This window comes from Pseudophryne corroboree, chromosome 4, assembly GCF_028390025.1.
Source record: "Pseudophryne corroboree isolate aPseCor3 chromosome 4, aPseCor3.hap2, whole genome shotgun sequence".
Lineage (NCBI taxonomy): Eukaryota > Metazoa > Chordata > Amphibia > Anura > Myobatrachidae > Pseudophryne > Pseudophryne corroboree.
Window position 1 is genome coordinate 386,328,275 of NC_086447.1, and position 24,930 is coordinate 386,353,204.

Consider the following 24,930-nt stretch of genomic DNA (forward strand, 5'->3'; position numbering starts at 1 on the left):
TGAAAAGGTTCCCAAAAAAAAAGTAAAAAAATCATGTCGACCTTTTTCCATGTCGACCTTGTTCCTGTCGACCTTTTGTCCATGTCTACCCTTTGTCCATGTCGACCTAAGGTGTGTCGACCAATTGGCGTTGACCTACGGTGTGTCGACCTTTTTGTTGTCGACCTGGAGTCCGGATACCGTGGCTGCCATGTTCCCATAGGTCTGCACATGTGCATTAGACTTTGGCACAATGTCAGAGTCTACTGGGGGCCTGCACACTGGCCTTCTCCTCTCTTATACCTCCTCTGACATTATGTGCTGGTTATTAAAATTCTGTAAAAGAAAACATGTCTAAATTAACAGCACAATTTATACAATATTGGTTCAAGTTCAGAACATGGAGTATACTGCCTTTATTGGCTTACCAATGAGGCTGCGGTCCCCTCCGCATGTCAGACAGGCTGGTCTCCGACTCTCCTGTGACTTCTTCATCCGCCCATACTCTCTGGCAGGCTACTTACTGGCAAGGACTGTCAGCACAGTAGTTGCCTTGGTAGTACAGTAGCTTCATTAGTGAATTCGTCATTGCAAATGCAACCAGTAAACAGGTAAACACCTCTACCCACCAGCATAGCATGGACAATGGTAGTTCTTGTCTTCTACTGCCAATGGCTCAGCTCCATCTCATCTGCATGGACTCCAGGGAATTGACTGTCATTCAGATGTGCGGTGATACACTGACCTGGCTTAGCAGTTGTTTTTGTGATTGGTGGGTAAGTGGATAAATTAGAGAAACTTCAGTCAGTCAAAGGGGTAAAAATATGAGTGTACTTATTGTACGCTAACTTAGTGTACCCCATGTTCTGAATATGAACCCATTATAATTTTGGAGTTGTAGAATAAATTAGGAACATACTAGGGGATAAAAATACCAGAATTGTTTGTAAGTTTAATTTTTCCTCAGTTGCACTAATTTACCCAAATTTATAAAAATAATTACATATTATATTTATCGCCTTATGCTACCAAAATGTACAGTTTACCAAAGACTCACTGATTAAACAACAATATCAAATATATTCCTTGTAAAAGTGACTTATAGATACATGTATGGATAAATTATGACAATTGCTGGTCATATGGGCTACATTGCAGTCTTGAAGTAGATAAATCATCTAACAGGTAGCAGTAGAAATAGTATGGGTTCAGAAAGTGAATGGTAGAATCTCATTTTATTGTAATTCTTCCACTCTTTAATAAAGCCCCCACCTATAGAAGTGAAACACGTTAGTGCTTACCCGCAGTTATATATCCCTGGTGGCCGCTTTGCCTAATGGGAATACATACCTTTTACCGGCGGCCGGGATACCAGCTGGCATGATCCGTACAACGGGATCCCTGCCATCAGTATGCCGGCAGCAGGGCGAGCACTAGAAAGCCCCTTGCGAGCATGGTGGCTCGCTACGCTTGCCACAGAATCTATGATTCCTATGATTTCTCTATGGGTGTCGTGGACACCCACAGAGGGAGAAAAGCCTTTGATGCCGGTATTTCACCGCCTGTCAGGATCTGGCATCGGCATTGTGACCGCCGGGATCCCGACAGGCGGTCTCAGGATTACCTCCGGCTTAATGACCCGAGTGAGGACACACACACCAAAGGACGGAAGAGGTAGCTGGCTGCAGCCGCACACCCACACTATTCCCGTCAGCTAGGAGGTTTCACAGGCTCCCGCAGCAGAGTAAACAGTAAGGACTGGTGAGACCTGTGAACCTGGTTAATCTTCATATACCTTACTGGTGATTATTGCAAGAGAGTCGGGATATTCTATGGTTAGGCTGCGGGGAGGGGCATTAGGGTTAGGCACCACCGGGGGGGATGTTAGATTTAGGTACTAAGGCTGGGGTGTTAGAGTTAGGCTGCAGAGCGGGTGGGGTTAGGTTTAGGCACCACCGGGGAGGTTTATGGGGTAGGGAAGGAGAGAACATTCTTACTCCCCCCTGTGGAGATTTCCAATATAAGGATGCCGGCATCGGTATTATGACCGCCGGGATATCATACTGATACTTCAAATCATAGAATGGTCAGCACAGTCAAGAAATATTTGATTTCCATTGTAGAGAGAATGTCACGAGTGTAGTCGGCGGTTATAGCTGCAAACGGTGGCTACCTTGATGAGTCAAAAAATTTGATTACATTTTGTAAAACAAGTAGATCCTGGTTTATTTATTATCTCCAATTGTTTATTTGTCCTATGCTTTAACTTAAGAGTACATTGAGAAAGTAAGCTGCATAAATTTCAATAAAAACTGTGGGGGTGTTCTAAAACTTTTCTACAGTAGCATATATTATGTATATCATGTTTTTTAATGTTAGAAATGGTGAGAAAATTTTTAATCTGAGTCTGTTCATTTGTCACACCAATTCTCAGCTTGCAAATAAATAATTTGGCATTGATCTTCCTCCTATATTGATCCTATCTCCCGCCAATATCTCCTATATATTTTTCTAAATGTCTTTGTGCTAGTAATAGTACTGCACAGTGTGAAAGCACTGGACTGTATAGAAGGAAAAAATAGTTAATTGCATTAAATAACACTAATATTTTTTTAGTAAAGGCAAAGAACGCTTTCTTTTTTTTCTCACTGACTGACACTGTCAGTTCATATGCAGTAATGGTTATTTTACTGACAAAGCAAGGAGACTGCATATGCAGGGTGTGCGGAAGGCGGTGCTCCTTATGCCATGTGCACTGAGGTAATTTTCTATGTTTGTCAGGACTAAGTAGGCCTATATGAACACATGCAGCGGTATGTAATGACGTCTGAGTTTGCAGGAGGTGCGGGATGCCAGCTGCACGCAGACTTTTTTTTTAAAAGTGTCCGTCATTGCCAAGGCATAGTTTTTCCTTGTAAATGACTGCCACTTTGAAAAAAAGTCAGTTCAACTGGAATCCCGCATCTCTGGCAAACCCGGATGCCATTACATATCCCGACGATTTAACGAGCAAGCGACCTAGGGGTCCTGTTCAGGGCTCTTATATCATTGGAACTATTTTTTCAGAAAGTTAGTCCACTGTATGGAAGAGGTTCTAGCAAGCATACTCACCATCAGGATATGATATGATGTTTGGTCAGACCATTCAAAATGTTTTTTTCTCTGGCTGGGTCCACAGGTTATCCACAGGATAACATTGGGATATGCCGGAGCGACAGCGGAAATGGCACCAAATGGTCACGAGCTTTCTGGCCTCCCAGGATGCATCGGGGCTTCACCATATAATCCCGCCCACTGACTCAGTCAAATCAGTTTTTTGTTTGGTGCGGCAGGAGCCGGACCATGGTCACTGGGCTGCTGTTAATAGCAGCCTGAAGCTTTTATTATTTTATTTTTACAGTCTTACTATGTTTTTTTTTTTGAGTGACTTTTCTTAATAGCGTCTTAAATGCATATTAGAAAGAGTCGCTCCAACAACTCCCCAACGCTTACCTTCGCGGTACAGTGCTGTCTCGACGGGCGTCTGTGTCGGATGATTCTAGCAGGTCCAGCAGACGTAACCAGGCTGTGGTCGGAGCATGGGGAGAAGGTAAGTCAATGGATTTCCTCTTACTAGGGGTTCCGGACACAGCTACACTGTATTTGTAAAGACTACAAACAGTGTGTTGATGCGCCGACCACTCTTAGGTGCGACAGCGCTATGCTTTAGGGACCATAGGCGCCAGGACTAGGTTGAGGCCGCGATCCTTAGAGTTGAAGTCAACAGGGGGAATTAGACGCTCTCCTGGCCGCCCCTCCCCCAAGTTCATGACCAGTTTCCGCGCGTCTCCCGTCCATGAACTGAATGACCTCACTTCCGTCTCAGACGCTATCACGAGGGTACTCAGTCGCAGCTTAGATGCTGCGGTTGTGTACACTAGAGTTGCCGGACCGAGTCGCAGACCTCAGCGTCTGCATACACATGGCAATCACTGAGCATCCGTGTCCGTTAGTGAGCGTCCGTGTCTTTTCATCAGTTATCAGAACGGCAGTGTACACCAGTAGCGTCTGAATCCACTCAGCGTCTTGCGAGCGTATTGATGGATATGGAAGTGTGGTGAGTCTCCCTGTATCCCGCTCTATGGAGGAAGGGTTATACAGTACTAAAATTCTCTCTACTTGTTAGTATGAATTGTTAATTTTGGTACATATTGCATATGAGACATGTATATTACTGTTGTTTCTGCATGTTATGTTTGAAAAAAACAGTTAAAAACAGAAATACATTTTTCCTACTTACTTGTAAGTTATTATGATGGTGATTGTATTCTCATATGACAGTGTTCAATGTTTTAACATGTGGCTGACTGCTAGTATGTGTGCTGACTTTTATGTGTTGTCAGTTCTGTTCTGAACCTCAATTCAGGTTTGTCCACTTACATCTTTGCTATTTTGCTAAATTTGGCACAACATGCAAAACACGGCTAAGCTGTTTTTCACGAGTAGCGAATGGATGGATTTTAACATTTTTGTTTGCCATAATAGAATATGTATAAAGTAACATATTAAAGAAGCAAATTAAGAAAAATCACAAGGCATGGCTAAATCTCTGAGTCTATGGTATGCAAAACTGTGCCATACATGGTGGGATATAGCAAAGATGTATGTGGACACATCTGTATTTATATATAGGTGATTTTCAGTCACAAATTGTGTAGTCATTAAAACAGAAAAATGTCGGTGAGCATCAAAAGTGACGAGGAGAATTTATCAGGCACTCCTACAACCTTAACATGTTTATCTTGTAAAACAGGGTTAATTGGTATAGGCCAGTTGGTCACTTATGAGGGGTTATGTGCGAACTGTTTTGCTTTTCAGCAAAGTAAAAAACAGGAATTGGTTCAACAACCAGCAGAGCCACCATGGAGTATGTTCGCACAGACTTTGTCTTCAATAGCGGACAGATTAACTCCAGCAGCGCCACCCCAGGGAATAGGTTGCACTATTAACCCATACATGCAGCTCCCTTCCTATGGTTTGGTTCCAGTAGCCTCTACAAGTAACCAAGGTACAGGTAAGACTAAGACAGATATGTCTATGTTGCAGACTACACAAGATGATACTACAGATGATGATACAGTATACGATGATCAATCGCAGAGTTTCAGCTCAGAGGATGTAGCTGAATTTATTGATGCAATGAAGGCTATTCTCTCTTTGGAGGAAACGGCCAAAACAGTGTCAAAATCTAAAGGACCTCTGTTTAAACGAACAAAAACAGTCAAGACTGAATTCCCAGCGTTAGGATCTGACGGAAATGATGGAGGAATCCTGGGCGACGCCCAATAAAAAATATAGGATTCCGAAAAAATGGGATTCTTAATATCCATTTCCAGCTGCGGATTGTTCAAAAAGAGAAGTTCCTCCCAAAGTAGATGCGCATGTACTGCAACTTGTGCATAAATCTGCTTTGCCATTGTCGTCTACCTCTTTAAATGATGTCACAGACAGAAGAGTAGATAGCTTCTTGAAAAATATATTTTCTCTCTAAGGAGCAGTGGTAAGGCCTGCTATGGCCTCAGCCTGGATGGAAAAGGCAATGGTAGAATGGATGGAGGAACTAGAGAATGGCCTCTCCCCTCCTAATAGGGAGAAGGAGTATCATTTTGGCCGTTTAAGACAAGCTACCCAATATTTGGAAGAAGCAGCAATTGATATGGGTACGATTGCTTCTAAAGCATCAGCCTTGACAGTAGCCACTCATAGAGCAGTTTGGCTACGCACTTGGAAAGCAGATGCAGAATCCGAGTAAGAGTTGGAAGCATTGCCTTTCATTGGAAATATATTGTTTGGGAAACAATTGTCAGATATTCTAGAATCGGAAGCTGAATCCAAAAAAGTCAGATTTCCGGCTCGTTATAACTCTAAGACTCGGGGTTCAAAGTTTCGGCCATTTCGATGGCAAGGCAAAGCAAAGGCTAAAGAGGAGTCTAAGCAACCCCAGTTCAATAGATCAGCCAGGGGTAGGAAGCAATGGGCTAGTAGAAAGCCAGCTTCCAAGCCTGAACAGAAGCCATCAGCCTGAAGAGACGGGCCTCCGCCTGGAGGATTCCAGGGTTGGGGGCCGACTCCTTCAATTTGCACACATATGGCAACAGTCGACGACAGATGCTTGGGTGCAGAAGGTGGTATCTCAGGGTTATGGGTTCCCATTCAGGAGGCAGCCTCCTCAAAGATTTTTTTGCACCAGCCCATCTCGTATAGAGTCGAAGGTCAATGCCCTGCAAGAAGCAGTTCAGAAATTGCTTCAGTCGGGTGTGATTGTCCCGGGACCCCCGTCACAACGGGGACAGGGTTTTTACTCCAATCTATTTTTGATTCAGAAACCAAATGGGTCATTCCGACAAATTCTCAATCTCAAAATGTTATACAAATACATTTGGATTCCAAGGTTCCACATGGAGACATTACGCTCCATAGTGTTGGCTATGGAACCAGGAGATTACATGGTATCTCTGGATATACAGGATGCATACCTACATGTGCCTATGGTGCGGTCTCATCAATGTTACCTCAGGTTTGCCATCCTCCAGCAACATTTTCAGTTCCAAGCTTTGCCCTTCGGGCTAGCAACAGCACCCAGGGTGTTTACCAAAATTATGGTGGTTATGGCAGCTTATCTCCGCAGGCAGGGGATAAGAATATTTCTATACCTCGACGACCTTTTAATCCTAGCACATTCGCAGGAATTACTTTGGAGCCATCTTCAACAGATAGTAGTTTGTCTACAAAGACACGGGTGGCTTATAAACTGGGAAAAGTCGTCTCTGAATCCGTCACAGCGGATGGTTCATTTGGGGGCCATATTGGATTCAGGTCTACAGAGAATTTTCTTACCAGAGAAAAAGATAGCCATGGTGCTCAAGAGGCGTTGCACACTCAGACAATGTAAGTCCATGCAGCAATGCGACTGTTAGGTCTGATGGTGTCAACCTTCGACATGGTGGAATATGCACAATTCCACTCCAGACCTCTACAGCACCTTACTCTGACCAAATGGAACGGAAATCATCAGACAATAAAAAGACACATGATAAAGTTTCCGGTAAACGTAAGAAGGTCTCTAGCTTGGTGGTTACACAGGGAACATTTAAACAAGGGGAGACCCTTTTGGATAAAGGAATGGCAAGTCCTGACAACAGATGCCAGTCTTCAAGGCTGGGGAGTGGTACTCGAAAGCCTTTGGTTCCAGGGAAAATGGATCATAAGGGAAAGTCTCCTGCCAATAAATCTGTTGGAAATAAGGGCCATTTATATAGCTCTAGTTCAGGCAAAGGACAGTCTGCAAGGAAGACCAGTCCATATCCGCTCAGACAACGCAACAGCAGTAGTGTACCTCAATCATCAGGGAGGAACTCTCAGCAAAAGATTGATGGAGGAAGTAACTCCCATACTAAGGTGGGCAGAACTCCATCTTCCAGCATTGTCAACAGTGTTTGTTCCAGGTGTACTGAACTGGGAAGCGGATTTTCTCAGTCAACACACTATTCAGGAAACCGAATGGGCATTACACCCAGAAGTGTTTCAGACGATAGTGAACAGATGGGGTCTACCAGAGATAGACCTCATGGCGTATCGTCTAAACAACAAAGTTCCGAGGTACGGATCAAGAACAAAGGATCCTGGAGCCGTCCTTGTAGACGCACTGTCAGTAAATTGTGAAATTTCATCTGGCATATCTGTTTCCTCCAATCTCTCTGTTACCCAGAGTAGTGAGGAAAATAAAGCAAGCAAAATGAGCCATAATTCTAATAGCTCCAGCTTGGCCAAGAAGGCAATGGTACACAGATCTACTAAGGATGTCCGTGGAAGCACCGATACTGCTCCCTCAACGTCCAGATCTGCTAATGCAGGGTCCTTGTTGTCACAGCCATCTGGATCATCTGTCTTTGACGGCGTGGCTGTTGAAACCTCTATCCTAGAAGCTAGAGGATTTTCAAAGCAAGTAATTCAAACTATGCTTAGAGCAAGAAAACCTTCTTCAGCTCGTGTTTATCATCGAATATGGCAAGCCTATATTCATTGGTGTAGTGAAAAAAGTTTGAATTCAAGATCTTTTAAAGTATCCAGGATTTTGGATTTCCTTCAAGCAGGATTGGATAAGGGTTTGAAAGTAGCTTCCTTGAGAGTTCAAGTATCAGCATTAACTGTGTGGTTTCAGCGAAAGATTGCTGACTTACAGGATGTGCGTATTTTTTTTCAGGGAGTTGTACACATTCAACCTCCATTTGTTGCTCCTGCAGCTCCCTGGGATTTGGATCTTAAATTCCTTCAGGGACCTCAGTTTGAACCACTTAAGAGAGCAGATCTTAAATGGTTAACGGCTAAAGTACTCTTTCTACTGGCAATGGCTTCAGCTAGAAGAGTATCAGATTTAGGAGCACTGTCGTGTAAGTCTCCTTTCCTAAGTTTTTTTTCCAGATAAGGCAGTTCTCAGAACTAGATCTGGTTATCTTCCGAAGGTGGTTTCAAAGTTTCACCTTAACGAAGAGATTGTAGTCCCAGCTTTTCAGGTATCGGGACTTTCTGCGGGAGAAGCGTCGCTGGACGTAGTCTGAGCATTAAAAATCTACATAGATCGTACTAGTGCCATCAGAAAAACAGATTCTCTCTTCATCCTCTACGGATTTCATAGAAGAGGATGGCCTGCTAGTAAACAGATGCTGGCAAGATGGCTCCGAATGGTAATATCAGAAGCTTATTCTCGTGCAGATCTCCCTACTCCGGCTAATGTCTCTGCTCACTCTACACGTAAGGTAGGTCCTTCATGGGCAGCACAACAGGGTGCTTCAGCAGAACAGATTTGTAAGGCAGCCACATGATCTTCCATTAACACATTCATCAGACATTATGCCTTGGATACTTTTGCCTCTCATGATGCAGAATTCGGGCGAAAGGTTCTCCTGTGTATTCAGGAGCGTCCCCACCACTAAAACTGGCTTTGGGAATCCCAATGTTATCCTGTGGATAACCTGTGGACCCAGCCAGAGAAATATATGTTATGGTAAGAACTTACCATTTATATCGTGATTTCTCTTATGTCCACAGGTATCCACAGGGGTCCCACCCTGACGCACCTGATTTGAGGATCTTTACCATCACTAAACCTCTTCCATCTTGTATGGAAGGGTGTGCATGTGTGTTCTTGTCGCCTGAATAGGTTTCTACCTGACGCTCCTAATTGCTGTGGAAAGAACTGATTTGACTGAGTCAATGGGCGGGATTATATGGTGAAGCCCCGATGGATCCTGGGAGGCCAGAAAGCTTGTGACCGTTTAGTGCCATTTCCGCTGTCGCTCCGGCATATCCCAATGTTATCCTGTGGATACCTGTGGACATAAGAGAAATCACGTTATCAACGGTAAGTTCTTACCATAACCTACATTTGTGGCCTTCTGTATCCATGCCTCTGTTGGGTGGCATGACTTTTTAATAGTATTAGTATTTAATATTATTTATTAAATATTAGTATTTAATAGCATTCGAACAGCAAACACAATTGCTGTATAATAATTACATGGCTCTCTTCATAAAAATGCCTGTAAAATACTGAACCAAGTTTTATGGTTCTAATTACCAAGTGACTTAGAGGTGGATTTAACCACAAATTATTCTTGTTATCACCCATTAAGAATCTTAAATGGTGCTCCAACCAATCAGATCCTGTCATGTGTTTTGTCAGGATCCATCACATGATCAGATTCCAGAATATGATATTTCTCCTATTCTATGTGATATAAAATGTTATTTCCTGTGTGAACCACCTATCATACTCCCCTGCTAGGCTGTAAATACTGTGGACATAACCACATGGGGACTAGGAGGTTATCACTGAGTGCATTTCATCAGGCCACTAGGTCTTGAGGTCATAGAGTAAATGTGTTTAGTAGTGACAAGATCAAAACCCGGTGGGAGAAGAAATTAATGTTCGAGTTTCTGGTCTCTCATCCTATCATAAATGTTTTGGGGGTGGAAGACCATTCCCATTGTCAAACATCTAAGTTATGTGATAATATCACAAGAGAGCGCATATATAAAAAAAACTTTGTCATAGACAATTTATTAAATATACTAAAGAATATATGAGTGCAATACATAGAATAAAATATCTAAAATCATATTAATCACTGCTAATAATATGCCACGTTACCATATATATTGCCAATTTTGCATACCGCACATAGAGTCCACAATCCAAGCACAATTGTAATAGTATTCCACTGAACTCCAAATGACACCAATCCCAAACAGTTCCAAGAGGAAAGTGGAGTAATTGAATACAAAGTGAGCTTTACTTGCTCAACTCTGTCCGAGAAGCAAGCGACATCTGTACAGACACACAGCCGAGAGCTGCGCCCTTCCTCCCCGCTGATCAAGCTTAGCGCCGCCGCTCCCACACTCCATCACGGACCCTACACGCTGACAGCCGGTCTTGCCAGACCTCAGGAACCAGTGGTGAGCAATAATCATCTGGCGGCTGGGGAGGTGGTAGCACAGCACTTGCTTCTCAGAGAGAGAGTTGAGCAAGTAAAGCTCACTTTATATTCAATTACCCCACTTTCCTCTTGGAACTGTTTGGGACTTGGTGTCATTTGGCGTTCAGTGGAATACCATTACAATTGTGCTTGGATTGTGGACTCTATGTGCGGTATGCAAAATTGGCAATACATATGGTAACGTGGCTTATTATCAGCAGTGATTAATACGATTTTAGATATTTTATTCTATGTGTTGCACTCATATATTCTTTACTATATTTAATAAATTGTCTATGACAAAGTTTTTTATATAAGCGCTCTCTTGTGATATTGTTTATCATATAACGTAGATTCTTGATTTTGAGTATTGCAGAATACTTATATGGGAGCTGCTATCTTTTATTAATTCTTAATCAAGGGACCAATACTTTACACTGATGTGTGGTGTTCATTTTCACGGGATGTAGCTGCAGCTAGAAATGAACCAATATACTCACCTGTGTCATCCCCACAGCCGGATCCTAGATTTGTGCTGAATTAGGCTTCTGAATTATTATCTCCTTTTATTTTTGTTTGAGCTTGTACCGTACTCTGGGCCTAATCCAGATCTGATCACAGCAGCAAATTTGTTAGCTAATGGGCAAAACCATTTGCACTGCTGGGGGGGGGGGGCAGATATAGCGTGCAGAGATAATTAGATTTGGATGGGGTGTATTCAAACTGAAATCTAAATTGCAGTGTAAAATCAAAGCAGCCAGTATTTACCTTGCACAGAAACAATATAACCCACCCAAATCTAACTCTCTCTGCAAATGTTATATCTGCCCCATCCCCCAGCAGTGCACATAGTTTTGTCCATTAGCTAACAAATTTGCTGCTGCAATCAGGTCTGAATTAGGCCCTTTGTGTATTTTTAAAAATATTCTTAATAATATTTGTAACACTTTTCGTAACTAAAGCTCTAAAGTATTCTTGGAATTAAAATATGAATTCTAGTCCTGATTCTGTGTTTCTTTAAACCGAAGCCCTCGTGTGGCCCACGTCTACTTATTTTTTCTAATACCAATAGCTTACCTTGTGCACAGTGCTAAATTAATCTTTTGCTGGTGGCAGCGAATATGTTTGTATAACCCTGTGTGTCCAAAGTGACCCCCACATCACAGGTTGCAATTCTCAGATTGGCGTATCTGGAGAAGTAACCGGCAGGTCCTTGACATTTGGTGACGAGTGTTGGGTTTGAGAATTATTTTCTTTTTAAGAACTTAAGTGAATGTGGGTATAATCCTGTGAGAAGAACACCCACTTCACCAGAATCAGAACTCATAGCTTTACTATAATTTTAAAATTCACACAGTGAGTGGCAATCTCTGTGTTCCCACCCCTGCCCCTTCTCTTGTTTTTCTTTCTATTTTTTTATTTGGCAAACTAACTGTTGAGAGATGGCAGCTACTTATGAGGAGCACAACGAAATCCACATGTACCTTTGCAAGTGACTAGGTGGACCATTCTGTGAAGAGATTGATCTGGGATCCAGTGAAGGATGATACAGAGCATCAGGATGTCTGCGAACTAGTATGAGTGGAGAGCGCATCAGCTGAGTCCACTCTGGTATCAAGCGGATGAGGCCCATAGGCCAAGCAAATGTCAGCTCTATTCCCAGAATCTGCTGGCCGTGGATATTACACCAGACACTGACACCACTGCTAAGTCCTGGGAGAGTACGGAATGTGTGGCATCCAGGGAGGCTGCAGACCTCCAATCTTAAGACAGCACCAGAGGATCAAAGTGGATATAGTGACTCAGATAACACCTATACCATGATGAGTATTGAGGAGCTTATTAAATAATGTCAACTGCAAGGTCCCGCCTGCAGTGGCAATACCCACAGCAAGATGCTCAGGCAGCTCATAAGGACAGGGGAAGATGAGTGCAATGCCTTCAGCCCGTATCATGCTATGGTTCTTACTCCGGGTCTCGAGATGAATCCTTGGTTCCTGCTGCATGAGCTGGAGGTGTGTTTTGAAGACGCTTGGAGAGAGGTACACAGTTGGAGGAAGCTTGATACTCCATTCTGGCACGATCAGTGTCACAGAGTGGATAAAGAAAGACAACAACTATGAAAGCTTCCTTTTCCCGCTGAGGAAACAACAGCCCAGCTGACAGGCGTGCAACGTGAGGAAAAGTAACCCCTGATAACCATCATCAGTGGGGACATTGCTACTGAGATATCGGAGCCCGAGGCGCAGTTTACTGTGGTGGAAAAAGCTGGTGGTGCAAGCAGCATGCTACCAGAGGATGCGCAGGATTTGCGGCTGGAGGAGTCTGTTTTGAAAGAGGATATAAGTGTTGAGAAAACTGTGACTGTGGGAGATGTGGATGGGATACACCCAGGGGTGCATATGGCTGGAGTGTATCTGGACTGGGACGTTGGAAGAGGCATCCGGGATGTTGGGGTGCTGGACAGTCTACCTGCCAGTCTGCTTCTGGGGACTGATCTTGGAAAAATGTGCACTGCCTATGTAAATGAAAGTGATATTGGTAATGATACAGTGTTACTAGCTAACCCTTCTTTCCCTCAGGTGACTCCTGCTGATCCGCACAACATTAGTGCAAATGTATGTGATAAGAGTGTTGCAGACTTGTGTGTACCTAACAATTTGCACTTTCAAAGGGGGAATCCAATCAGGCAGAAGTGTGTCACAATGCATGTCATAATGTAGAGTTGTGTAGGGGTTGGGGAGAATACCTGGTATCCCAGGCAACACCTGTTCTAACAGTCATGACAAGGAGGGCAGAATCCCAGAAAAGCTGTGATTTAACCCCTGCAAGTGTGGAGGGAGGCTCACAAGCAAGAGATATCCCTCCTCCCCCCTCCCTCCCTGTAGAAGTTGCAAGCTTAGACACTCTCCTGGGGGTGGGGGTCCATCACCTACCTTGTTTCCCCACACTGAACAGCTACTCAGAAGTGAGGCATTCAGGGCAGAACAACAAACTGATCCTAGCTTGGTCTCTATGAGGGAGCGAGCCAATGAGGTAACCCTGGGAAATAAATCAGAATGTATTTCTGTTGAAAATGGACTGTGGAAATCTTATCAGGGTCAAGAATTGATGGGCATGATATAGGCACTGATGTGTGTGATATGGTTGATTTGTCTATGGTGAACCATGACCCTGTGAAACTGCAAGGTGCTCAGCCAGAGCCATGTAAAAAGTGTGAGGTTGTGTTTAATCAGGATGAGATACCTGCGGATAAGATGAAGGGTGATAATCCCCATTTACAAGTGCCAGGGGGTAATATGAACAAGAGGTTTGGAAAGGAGTGTGATGCAAGACATGCCATGCAAACCCCCCTCTGCCCTGGCAGAGAGCAGCCAGGGAGGAGTGGGACCCTTCAGAGAGAGACACAGTCAAATGCTGTAGAATCTCTGAGAGGGAGGGCCTATCAACCTTTCTCTGAGGCTGAGCCAGGAAAGGAATATGTTACATTCTTCAATAATGTATAGAGGGAGAGAGGTGCCACAGAGGTACCAAAAATTGAGGGACTGTGGGCAGTGGCCCAGGCTGTTAGGAAAGGGCCCGCCCTTTCCATCCCTCTACCTCCCAGAGCAGAGCCTACTAGGCCGGTTACCAGGGGTACTGTGGAGCCTGGTACGGTTAGTCCTGGGTCAGAATCCTCCCTTGATTATTTGGCGATGGCGGGTGTAAAAATAGGGACAGAGCGGTCTGGTCCCCAAGTTATAATCTCTGACCGTATTCTGAACACATTATGTCCCCAATATGTTCCTGATGGGGTCTGTAGAACCTGTGGGATGTCAGACACCGCAGATGGTCAGTTGTTCTCTTGGGCTGTATAGGGTTTATGAACATGCATCAGGTCCTGCAGTAAGGAGAGTGGCCGTGTCAGAGTCTCAGCTTGCACAGGTAAAAGTACAACCCATTGCGCTGGCGACCCGGAATGATGACCACAATTTTAAAAATATGGTGTCTGATGGTGCTGTCTCTCCAGATGTAGGTAACAGGGGAGTAGAGGTATACAACTATTCACAGAGGTTGTGTATGGAGGGTGAGCGACCCCACTCTTGTGGAGATGGGGCAGAGTCACAAACGCCTTAGCTGTGGTGCAGCTATAACACACAATAACAGCAGAGATCGCAACCCAGGGGGCATAGTGTACGAACAAGTCTTCCCATCAAAAAACACATGTTTGCACTGACATGTGGGACGTTAACCAATGCCCAGTATTTATTTTATTATTTATTTATTTATTAACAGTTTCTTATATAGCGCAGCAAATTCCGTTGCGCTTTACAATTTGAAATAACAATAACAAACTGGGTGATAACAGTCATAGAGGTAGGAAGGCCCTGCTCGCAAGCTTACAATCTATAGTATAGCGAGGAAGTAACTGAGGAGCAGAGGGGACAGGTAGGGGATGCACATTTCACAGGGAAACTAGAGAAATGCCAGTTTGGGATGCGAGAGGCGAAATATCCAAGGTTCTGTGTAGGAGGGGGTTCCCTCCACCCAGAACCAAAGTAGAGGCTATCGCTGCATGGCCTACCCCTAGGACTAATAAGCAGGTAATGTCTCTTTTAGGGACTGAAGGGTACTACCAACCATTTGTACTGCACAATAGCAAACTAGCCAACCCCTTGACAGATTTGATCAAAAAGAAATTGCCACAGGTGGTTGACTGGACAGAGGACTGTGAGATTGACTTTGGAGCTTTAAAGCCTGCCCAGTCCCCTGTGCTGCAGGCCCCAGACTCTGAAAAGAGGTTCATGGTACAGACTGATGCGTCTAACTACGGGTTAGGTGCTGTGCTCAGTCAGGTTAATGAGCAAGGGGGAAGAATATCCTGTCTTTTTCTTAAGTAGGAAATTGCTTCCCCGGGATGTTCCCTATGCCACCATTGAAAAGGAATACTTGGCGATTGTGTGGGCTCTCCAAAAACTACAACCATATCTGTATGGACGCGACTTCACAATAATTACGGATAATAATCCACTCGTATGACTTAATAGTGTTTCAGGAGATAATGGGAAACTCTTTAGATGGAGTCTCACGTTACAGCAGTACACTTATTTCTAAGCATTGCAGTGTGTTTGCAGGTAAAAGCAAAAGTGTACCTTGCGCACAGTGCTAAATTAGTCTTTTGCTGGTGACAGAGAATGTGTTTGTATATCCCCGTGTGTCCAAAGTGACCCCCACGTCACAGGCGGCGATTCTCAGATTGGCTTATCTGGAGAAGCGACCAGCAGGTCTGTGACATGTTTGAAAAATGTGTGATGTCAAAAATATTACTCGTCGTCAAATCTGCCCTTTTATTACAAAATGAGAGTCAAACAGCTGCAGACCATTTCCATTACAAGGACATATTGTACTGCAGATGTCATTCCTTAGATAAATAATGGTGCTTGGGGGTTTCTAAGTGAAAAGATTTTTACTGTACAATTTTATTTATTAAAACTGAAAATATGTCAAGTAATAAAATTATACTTTTATAATCAGTGTAATCACTGTTGTACTTTTGCAAATAAAATAAATTACAATAATCAGCAATTTCCAAATTTATTTAATTATTTTCAGTCTAAGCAAGCTGTCACTTTACAGCAATGCTTCATCGGTCTGATTAGAAACATGTATGACACACAGTCAGGGATATACACAACCAACATATTTTTCTTAATACATATTGTAGAAAAAATTGGGATTTTTTAAGCGCACATACAGAAATGAAACTGGGTGTAGAACAGTACATTGCCGAGCCCCATAGGGAACTTGGGTAGAGGCTTGGCATGTAGCCACCTGGGTACCACCTGTTCTGCTCTGAAAAGAACACAGAGAGGGCCTCTTTTGAACATGCAGAGAACAGCGTGTGCACTCACTACTAGGGCTGTTTCTAGACAATTTGGCTCCCAGAGCAATCAGTAGAAAAATGTGCCCTCCCCCATAGACATTCTAAGATGTAAATAGTAGTGCACCCCAAAAAAGAGGCTTGGTCTCACTAAAATGGGTGTGTCTTTGCAGGGAAAGACTACCTTACATCCCAGTTTTTGACCCTGCATCCCCAGACATTGGCCAACAGAGGAAAAAATAAATTCCACCATATTATGCCCCACACAGTAATGCCCCTTGCACCGTACAGTATTATGGGTGTCATTCCGAGTTGATCGCTCGCTAGCAGTTTTTAGCAGCCGTGCAAACGCTATGCCGCTGCCCACTGGGGAGTGTATTTTAGCTTAGCATAAGTGCGAACGATTGTGCAGCCGAGCTCTGCAGAAAAAGTTTGTGCAGTTTCTGAGTAGCTCTGAACCTACTCAGCGCTTGCGATCACTTCAGCCTATTCGTGTCCAGATTTGACGTCATAAACCCGCCCAGCGAACGCCCAGCCATGCCTGCGTTGTTTCAGACAAGCCTGCATTTTTGTAAACACTCCCTGAAAACGGTCAGTTGACACCCAGAAACGCTCCCTTCCTGTCAATCTTCTTGCGGCCATCAGTGCGAAGGAAAACTTTGCTAGACCCTGAGCACAACCACATTGCGGGGCATGCGCATAAATGCCATTTTTCAACCTGACCGCTGCGAAAATTGGCAGCGAGCGATCAACTCGGAATGACCCCCTGTGCCCCACACAGTAATGCACCTTGCACCATATTATGCCTCACACCACAGTAATGCCCCTTGCACCATATGCCATTTACAGTAAATGCTCTTTGCACCATATGTCCTTCACAGTAAATGGCCCCTGCTCCATATTCCCCATACAGTAAATTCCCCTTGCACGATATGCCCCACACGATAATACCCCTTGCACCATATGTCCCACACAGTAAATGCCCTTGCACCATATTATTCCCCATAGTTAAGCCCTGTTCCTGTCACTTTAGTGTATGCCAGCAGCCAGCCTCATATAATAATGCTCACTACCTGCTCATTGTCAGAGTTTTCACACCACTGTCACTGTCACTTTCCTCTAGCTGCAGCCATCCTGAAGTCCTGGCACATCAGGGAGCAATGTCGCTAGTAAATGTCCCTCCCAAAATGTCCGCAGCCTCCTCTATCATCTTTCAAAACTATCTCCTCTGTGGTGGCGGCCATATTCGGAGGGACATTTTCAATAGTATTTCAAGCAGATAGCCAGACTGCTTGAAATACTATACAAACACTGGCCACAGGCGCCCCGTGCGATAGCACGGCTTGTCTGGCCCTAAAAACGGCTCTGCTCACTGCACATGTACCACACATAAGAGGGCTATGCTGTGCTCTTTAACGCACTATGTAACATGAATGGCCAAGTTTTGTTATGACATGAGCTGTGACCAGGGGCGGATTGGGAACAAAAAGCGGCCCTGGAAAAATTTGTACTAGTGGCCCCACATGGGCAGCACCAGAGGTGTACGGTCTAGCCATGGCAGCAGCACCCTCCCCCCAAGACTTTCCAGATAGTGGGCATGTCCAGCAACAAGGAGGAAGTTAAAAAAAATTAAAATTAAATATTATGAGCACATTAATTATATGATACACCTTCAGAATTTAGGAAACTATATCATTCTTTAGAAAGATATATTTTCTTGCTTATTACACCAACCGTATCCCAATTACTATTCACTACATCTTATATGTCAGCCAAGCAGGCAGACAGAGCATACACTAGATCATCTGCAATCACAGGCTAAGTGGCAAAGTAAGTTTCATATATGCAAATTATTTTGCATCTTATCATTATGTCTATAAAAAGGACCACATGTCCTCAAACAAAACAGGCCCCACGGGTGCATCACCCCACCGGGAATCTTCCCTGTGGACCCTATGACCAATCCGCCTCTGGCTGTGACAGGATATTTGTATGAACAAGTGCGATTCTAGGGTATTTAATATTCATTTCAGTCCTCTGGAGAAATCTAGTGAGCCACAAAGCAGCTTACACACCACAGAATTAAAAGCATTCTGGGCTACTAGACTGAGTTTTGTTCTAAGCGTTACAATAATACACCTTCAGCTGGACTCAAGAATTGCAGTTTTACTAGTTACAATGTGCTCTCACTCATAATTAATTTTAGAAGTGACTGAGACTAAACCCAGCAATATTTTCATAGAAAAACTGAACAATTGACTTAAAGGAGTGGTGACATACTGTAGATGGCTTTTCATGTGACAATGTAACTTTCTTTTTCATCCACTAGGGGTCACTGGAGTACTCTTGGGATATGGACGGTGCGACAGCAGGGATAGACACATTTAAATATTTAAATGTGTAACCCTCCTCCTTATTCCCCAGATGCCCCAGTGTTTTTTTGCTGAGACGAACCGGAGCGATAGAGAGGATTTAACAATGGAGAATTACATATAACATTATAATATAACGGACAACTAAAAAGTTGAAACTAGAACAGATAACAAATCACCTTAACCTTTAAACAATTAGGTGATAATGTGTACTGTAAGTATAAACAGAAACTACCACAATTAAGGTGAAACTGCTCTGGGTGGGCGTCCAGTGCCCCCTATGGATTCAAAGAAAAGGATTTATCTGGTAAGTACCAAAATCCTATTTTATTTTTCATCCACTAGGGGTCACTGGAGTACTCTTGGGACGTAACAAAGTTTCTCCCCTGGGCGAGAGAGCTGGTTGCCGCCTGTAACAGTAGACAGCCAAAGCTAGATGCTGATGCTGCAAACATATAAAACGTGTAAAAGCGCACAAACGCGCACACTGACAACCCGTGTAACCGCAGGGCAAATTTATATAGTGAAAACCACAAGACCTGCTGCCCATGACATTGAATTTGCTGAAATAGATGCAGGCGGTTTAAACTAGTATGGAATTAAGCCTGACGAATAGTTAGCTTAACTGATGTAGCCAAGGACTGTTTGGAAGCTGGCCAACCTTTATGTACTGTTGATATTTGGGCTACAACAAAGCGATGCGCCCGAACCGCATTCAAAGTAGCTGGAGTTCCTGGACTTTGGAGAAAGGAGGAACCACGATTGAATAATTTATGAACTGAGGATACTACCTTAGGTAGAAAAGCGAAATTTGTTTGAAGTTCTGCTCCGTTATCATGAAACACTAGATACGGTGGCTTGTATGATAGCGCACTTAATTCAGAACACACTTTGCCGAAGTTAAGGCTAGTAGAAAACTGTTTTCTAAGTGAGAACTTAACATCCACCTGTTGTAAGAGTTCCAAAAGTGAGGACTATAAAAAAAAATTTAAATAATCTAAACTAGATTCAAGTCCCATGGAGCTGCAGATGGTATAAACGGAGGTTGAACTGTAAGGATACCTTGCAGGAACATATGCACTGTTGACAAAAGAGCCAAATGGTGCTGAAAGAAATAGACAAAGCAGAAACCTGCACACTTTTAGTATAACTAAACGTAGTCCTCCATCTAATCCCGTCTGTAAAAATACCAAAAGATGGGATAACTTGAAAGGTGTCGGAAACTTCCGAGCTTCGTACCAACCAACGTAAGCTCGCCCATGTTTCTGATAATGAGCTGCTGTAACTGGCTCCCTAGCACGTAACATGGTTGGTATAAACAACTCTGGAATGCCCTCTCGTTTTAAGAGAGCAGTTTCAACAGCCACCCCGTCAAACGCAGCCGCGCTGAATTGGGGTACAGAAATAGGCCCTGTAACAGACGGCCACGGATCGTCTGCGAGTAGACAGCGAAGATGCGAGAACCACGCTCGCCGAGGCTAATGAGGCGCCAGTAATATGACGGTCGTGGACTTTCCTTACTTGATCAGCTTTTAACAACCGAGGAAGCAGCGGAAATGGCGGAAATAGATATGAGGCTGTATGGCCACGCTATTGTGAAAACATCCATTGCCTTTGGATCTCTTGTTCTGGACACATACTTGGGTGTCTGATGATTTTGGCGAGATGCCATTAGATCCACCTGTGGCTGACCCCACCGCTGGACTGACATCTGGAACACTTGTGGATGTGAAGTCTATACTCCTTGGTGAAAATCCTGACGACTGAGTTAGTCTGTTTTCAAGTTGCCGACCCCTGGAATAAATAGTGGCGATAATATCACCTAGTGGTGCTCGGCTGAATGTAGGAATCAAGAAACGTCTGGCCTGGCCATGCGACTTCCAGTCTTTCTTTGTTAGTTGATGTATGCGACTGCAGTCTCATTGTTTGACAGAACATGAACAGTGTGAACCGCCTGTGCAGAGCCTTGTAAATAGTCCTGAGTTCCCGGGCATTGACAGTAATGTTTTCTAGTCTGACCACAGACCCTGTTCCTCATTATGCTGTGTAACACTGCCTCACCTGCTGGATGCAGCCTTTACTCTGTAGATACTTGCTTCATACGGCAAATTGCTTACATTACAGCATTGTTTTGGCACTAAACAGTGTAAGTTAACTGTCAACATAATATGCTAATTGCAATAAAAATGTGTCTGATACTGTATGTTTGGTGCAGCCAATTCTTTTCCATTTTAGGGTTAAAAATCTAACATCTAGTGAATCAGCATTATCTGTCAAAATGATTGAACCTGTGAGTGAATGATACCAGTGAAGTTAATTTGCCCAAACTCTTAGCCTGAAGACCCAGAAGACAAGTACTGGGGATTTGAATGGCCGCATCACATCGGGTTCCCTGTGTAAAAGCTGACACGGCCATGCCATTTTGGAAGAATAGTTTGCCTTCCTAGTGGGCCCAAGCCCTTAGAGTAGTCTAGGCACTATGAGTTAGACCCCTCCACACTCTCTTGGCACCCCTGGACAAGTCACTGTAAAAAAGTTCTCCATAGTGCAGATTTTCACTGCAAGGTTCCTAACTACTTGATCCAGAAATGACTTACCACTGAACATTTATACTTTAAGTATGGAGAGAACAGATAAGCTATCTTAGCAAAAGTAGCAAAAAAAAAATTTTCAATGCCATTTTTTTTTTCTGGCAGAGTCTTCTAACTCTTATTGTCAAATTTTCTACTTGTTCTAATAAATGTATACATAACCAATTTAATGCCACAATTTACGTGCACTGAAGTTATTTCATCATATTCATTCATTTGTCAAGTTTGCAATAGTTATTTGTAAACATAGTTAAAGGTTTTTTGTTTAACATTAATTTTATTTTGGTTAAACAAATCCTCCAATTCTAGAAAGGTATTTACCTTCCAAATTAACAACAAATAAAGTTCTTTTTAAAGACCCTTTTCAGTAAAAGTTTGGAATTCTCCACTAATTTTAAATTTTTTTTCTCTTTATTTAATGAAATAGTTGTAATGAAATACACATTTCCAAGAATTATATAACATGTACATAATAATACAAATAAAGCCATAAACGTTAGTGTAAATGTACAATACAATTATTGTCCAACTATAATTTTTGTAGTTAATGTAGTATTAAATTACATCTTAATATGACAAAATAAGTAAAACACAATAGGAAAGTGAAAAATAAAGGTGAAGGATGGGCGGGGATGTAGGCAACATCTAATACACTCCATAACCAGGAGAAGTCTAGCTTCACATGATTCTGAGTAACTGTGAAAAGAGGCGTACCAGGGGTTCCGGGTCACATGGATTTTAAGCACAGTATCACGAATCTTGGGAGTAGGAAGCATCCAGCAGTAGCTGAAAGTAATGCACAATGAGCACCCCTGTGTTTGACAGCAGTGAGGATTCTGATTTCCTCATTAAACCATTAAAATTCCGTATGTCAGGGTGTCAGAGTTTGATGGAGATGACTTTAAATTCTATGCCAAACCTTTTAAGGCTGACGCTGCTGAAAGCGTCTGGAAGGATTGTGGAAATGGAAGACAGAAAGCCACATGTAATGCCGAAGATGGTATTTTCACTGTCCTTGTTCATTTTGAGGGCCTGAACCTCTTGACATCCTTTTTAGCACCTAAAGGAGCTAGAACCTCTAAATATCTAATTGAAGAGATAGGATCTTCCAGTGAGGGTCCTGAGGACAATGACCATGAAGAGGACTTTGACTAGCAAATAGACCAAACTAATTTTGAAGAACTTCCCACAACTGCCGTTTTTTCACAGTGCAGTTATAGTTTTGGATATTTAAGTACCGTGGTCTTCAGGCACCTTCATGAGGAACTGAATGATATCATTGACTTAAGGGATCCAGACATCACCCAGGCATCTGAGCGTACACACCGACCTCTGGCAGCCGAAAAGGTAAAGTTTGCCCCCAAATCATTACCTCACTGATCTCTTTGATGATTATGCCATTATGCACTTGTCGAAGTTTAAGCCCTGGTGGGTAAAGGTACAGCATGGAATAAGCTATTTATTGCTGGAGATTCAGGAGAAAAAAGTTACATTTACAGAAAAAGAGAAGGAGCAGCTGACGACATTCACAAACAAGTCATATTTGCTGGACAAGAAAGCTCAGAAGCAATTGTACCTGGTCTGATCAATCTCCTCCTGGCTTACTGCTATGAGGTTCGTGTTACTGACGGAGAGAAAAAAGGGCTATCCAGAACATTGGCTCACTGCTGAGATCTTTGCTGGACATCCATGCAATTTTTCAAGCAAATGACCCGGCGTACATTCTCAATGATCTGTATATTACGGACTATTGTATCTGGATTCAAAAAGTTAAGTGTAACCGTACCCACCCAAGATTATCCTATGTAGGGCACTCAAGACAAAAGATGGCTCGAGTGGTACCTTTTGTGGGGGAATATGCAACTCGTGAAAGCAGTGGCGCTTCTAGAGAGGAGGAGGCCCGTGTGCAGACTCCATCTGGGCATCCTCCTCTCTAGTTGGCAGCACTGTAGGCTCTGGGCAATAGGGTCATTAGGGGACCCCAGGCGCTGTCCCAGAGTCTAGTGCACATGCGCAGATCTCTTGGAAAATGGTGCAGCTGCCATTTTCCCAGAGACTTCCTTACTGTGCATGCGCAAATCTCAGCAAAAATGGCTGCTGAATCATTTACCAGAGATTTTCCTACAGATGCTGCCACCGGCAGGGGACTCCGGAGAGGTGATTATTTAAAAAATGGGTGCAGGGTGTGCAGTGTGGGCCCCCTGGATCCCAGGGGCCCGTATGCACCACACAAACTGCACTCATTGTAAATACGCCAGTACGTGGAGGTTATTACCCAAAATAACGGATCAAACACTTCATTATGCCTATTGTGCTCTCTAGGTTTCTTTTTTTTATTTTTATTTGTGTGGGTTTTCTACTTGCTGTAATACTTAATCTTTGTACTGTATGTTATGTCTTTGATGCCTGTAAAGTGCCTTGAGTCCTATGGGAGAAAAAGCACTATATAAATAAAATTATTATTATTATGAAGGATGGCAGTTACATATTACATTGAAACTAAATACAAAATTTTGTTAAAGCTTGCATTGGAGGAGCCACATTTTGCTTCCAGTTTACAGCATTTAAAAGTTTAGCCGCGTTGTAAATGTGCCACAAAGTTTATTTTGGGGGTTTAGTTAGGGATCTCAGGGGCTTACAGTGGAGCACATATGGCGGGTCCATAGGGAAGAGACTCCTATCACCTTATTTACTAAAGAAAATACTTTATCCCAATGCTGAGATCACTAATTTTACAATTGAATGTGAATTCTCAAAAAAAAAAACTTTTTTCCTTTTAGATTTTCCGCAAAAACCCTTTTTTTTCTGATGATTGTCTTAAGTAACACATACTGTAGCAGCTCTACCATATTTGCCAAACATTTATGTTTTCAATTGTGCTTCATGCTTAGCAGTGGCTAGTTCACTTTTACAAATAATGTATAGTACTGAATATTTTACAATATAAGTAAACTCCTACAAATAACTAATGTTTAGGTGAAGTTTTGTCAAGCAAAGAAAAAAAAACTATGTGTATATATATATATATATATATATATATTTATACATATATATATATATATACACGTGTCCTTATAAACTGGCTTCAGTTGTGCTAAAGCCTCTCTCAGCGCTCCAGGTGCCGGGTGTCGTCTTTGCTTAAAATGTGCACGAATAAAACAACTGGAGGCGACAAAACTACTTTGCTAGATTGAGCTTATCAATTTAATACATCAGTGTGCGAATGAGTCTGAATCTGCATGTGAAGTGCTACAGTGCTGCGGCTTTTTCTCCTGGTAACTTCTGTTGTTCTTTATCTGCAAGTTTGTGCATGTTTAAAACTAATTCCTGTATGGCTGAGATCACAGCCCAACGTCTGTAGTACACTTTGGGTGGTGTTTCGCTACTCCTGCAATGTGAATCAGACACAACATTTAAAGAAATGGATGGTATGCTACACATCTCGGAGTTACTCTGTCATCTTGCTCCATATAGCATGCTGAGGCTAGGTATATCATGACACATCTGTATAATAAGCTTGCATAAACTTGGTCTACCTTCAGTCTAGTGACTTACTGTACTATGGTCAAACAATTCCCTGTTGTCTTTCATACTTTTCTCTATCGTCCTAGTGG

The 24,930-nt window shown here is 43.0% G+C and overlaps 1 protein-coding gene and 1 pseudogene across 3 annotated transcripts in view; both read left to right on the top strand.

The window, feature by feature from the left end:
* The window catches only part of MCPH1 (microcephalin 1), a 774,602-nt gene that overhangs the window by 722,133 nt on the left and 27,539 nt on the right, over nt 1-24,930 (top strand). The gene's annotated exons all lie outside the window — the stretch shown is intronic.
* LOC134909273 (protein SHQ1 homolog) lies at nt 22,119-23,253 on the top strand (annotated as a pseudogene).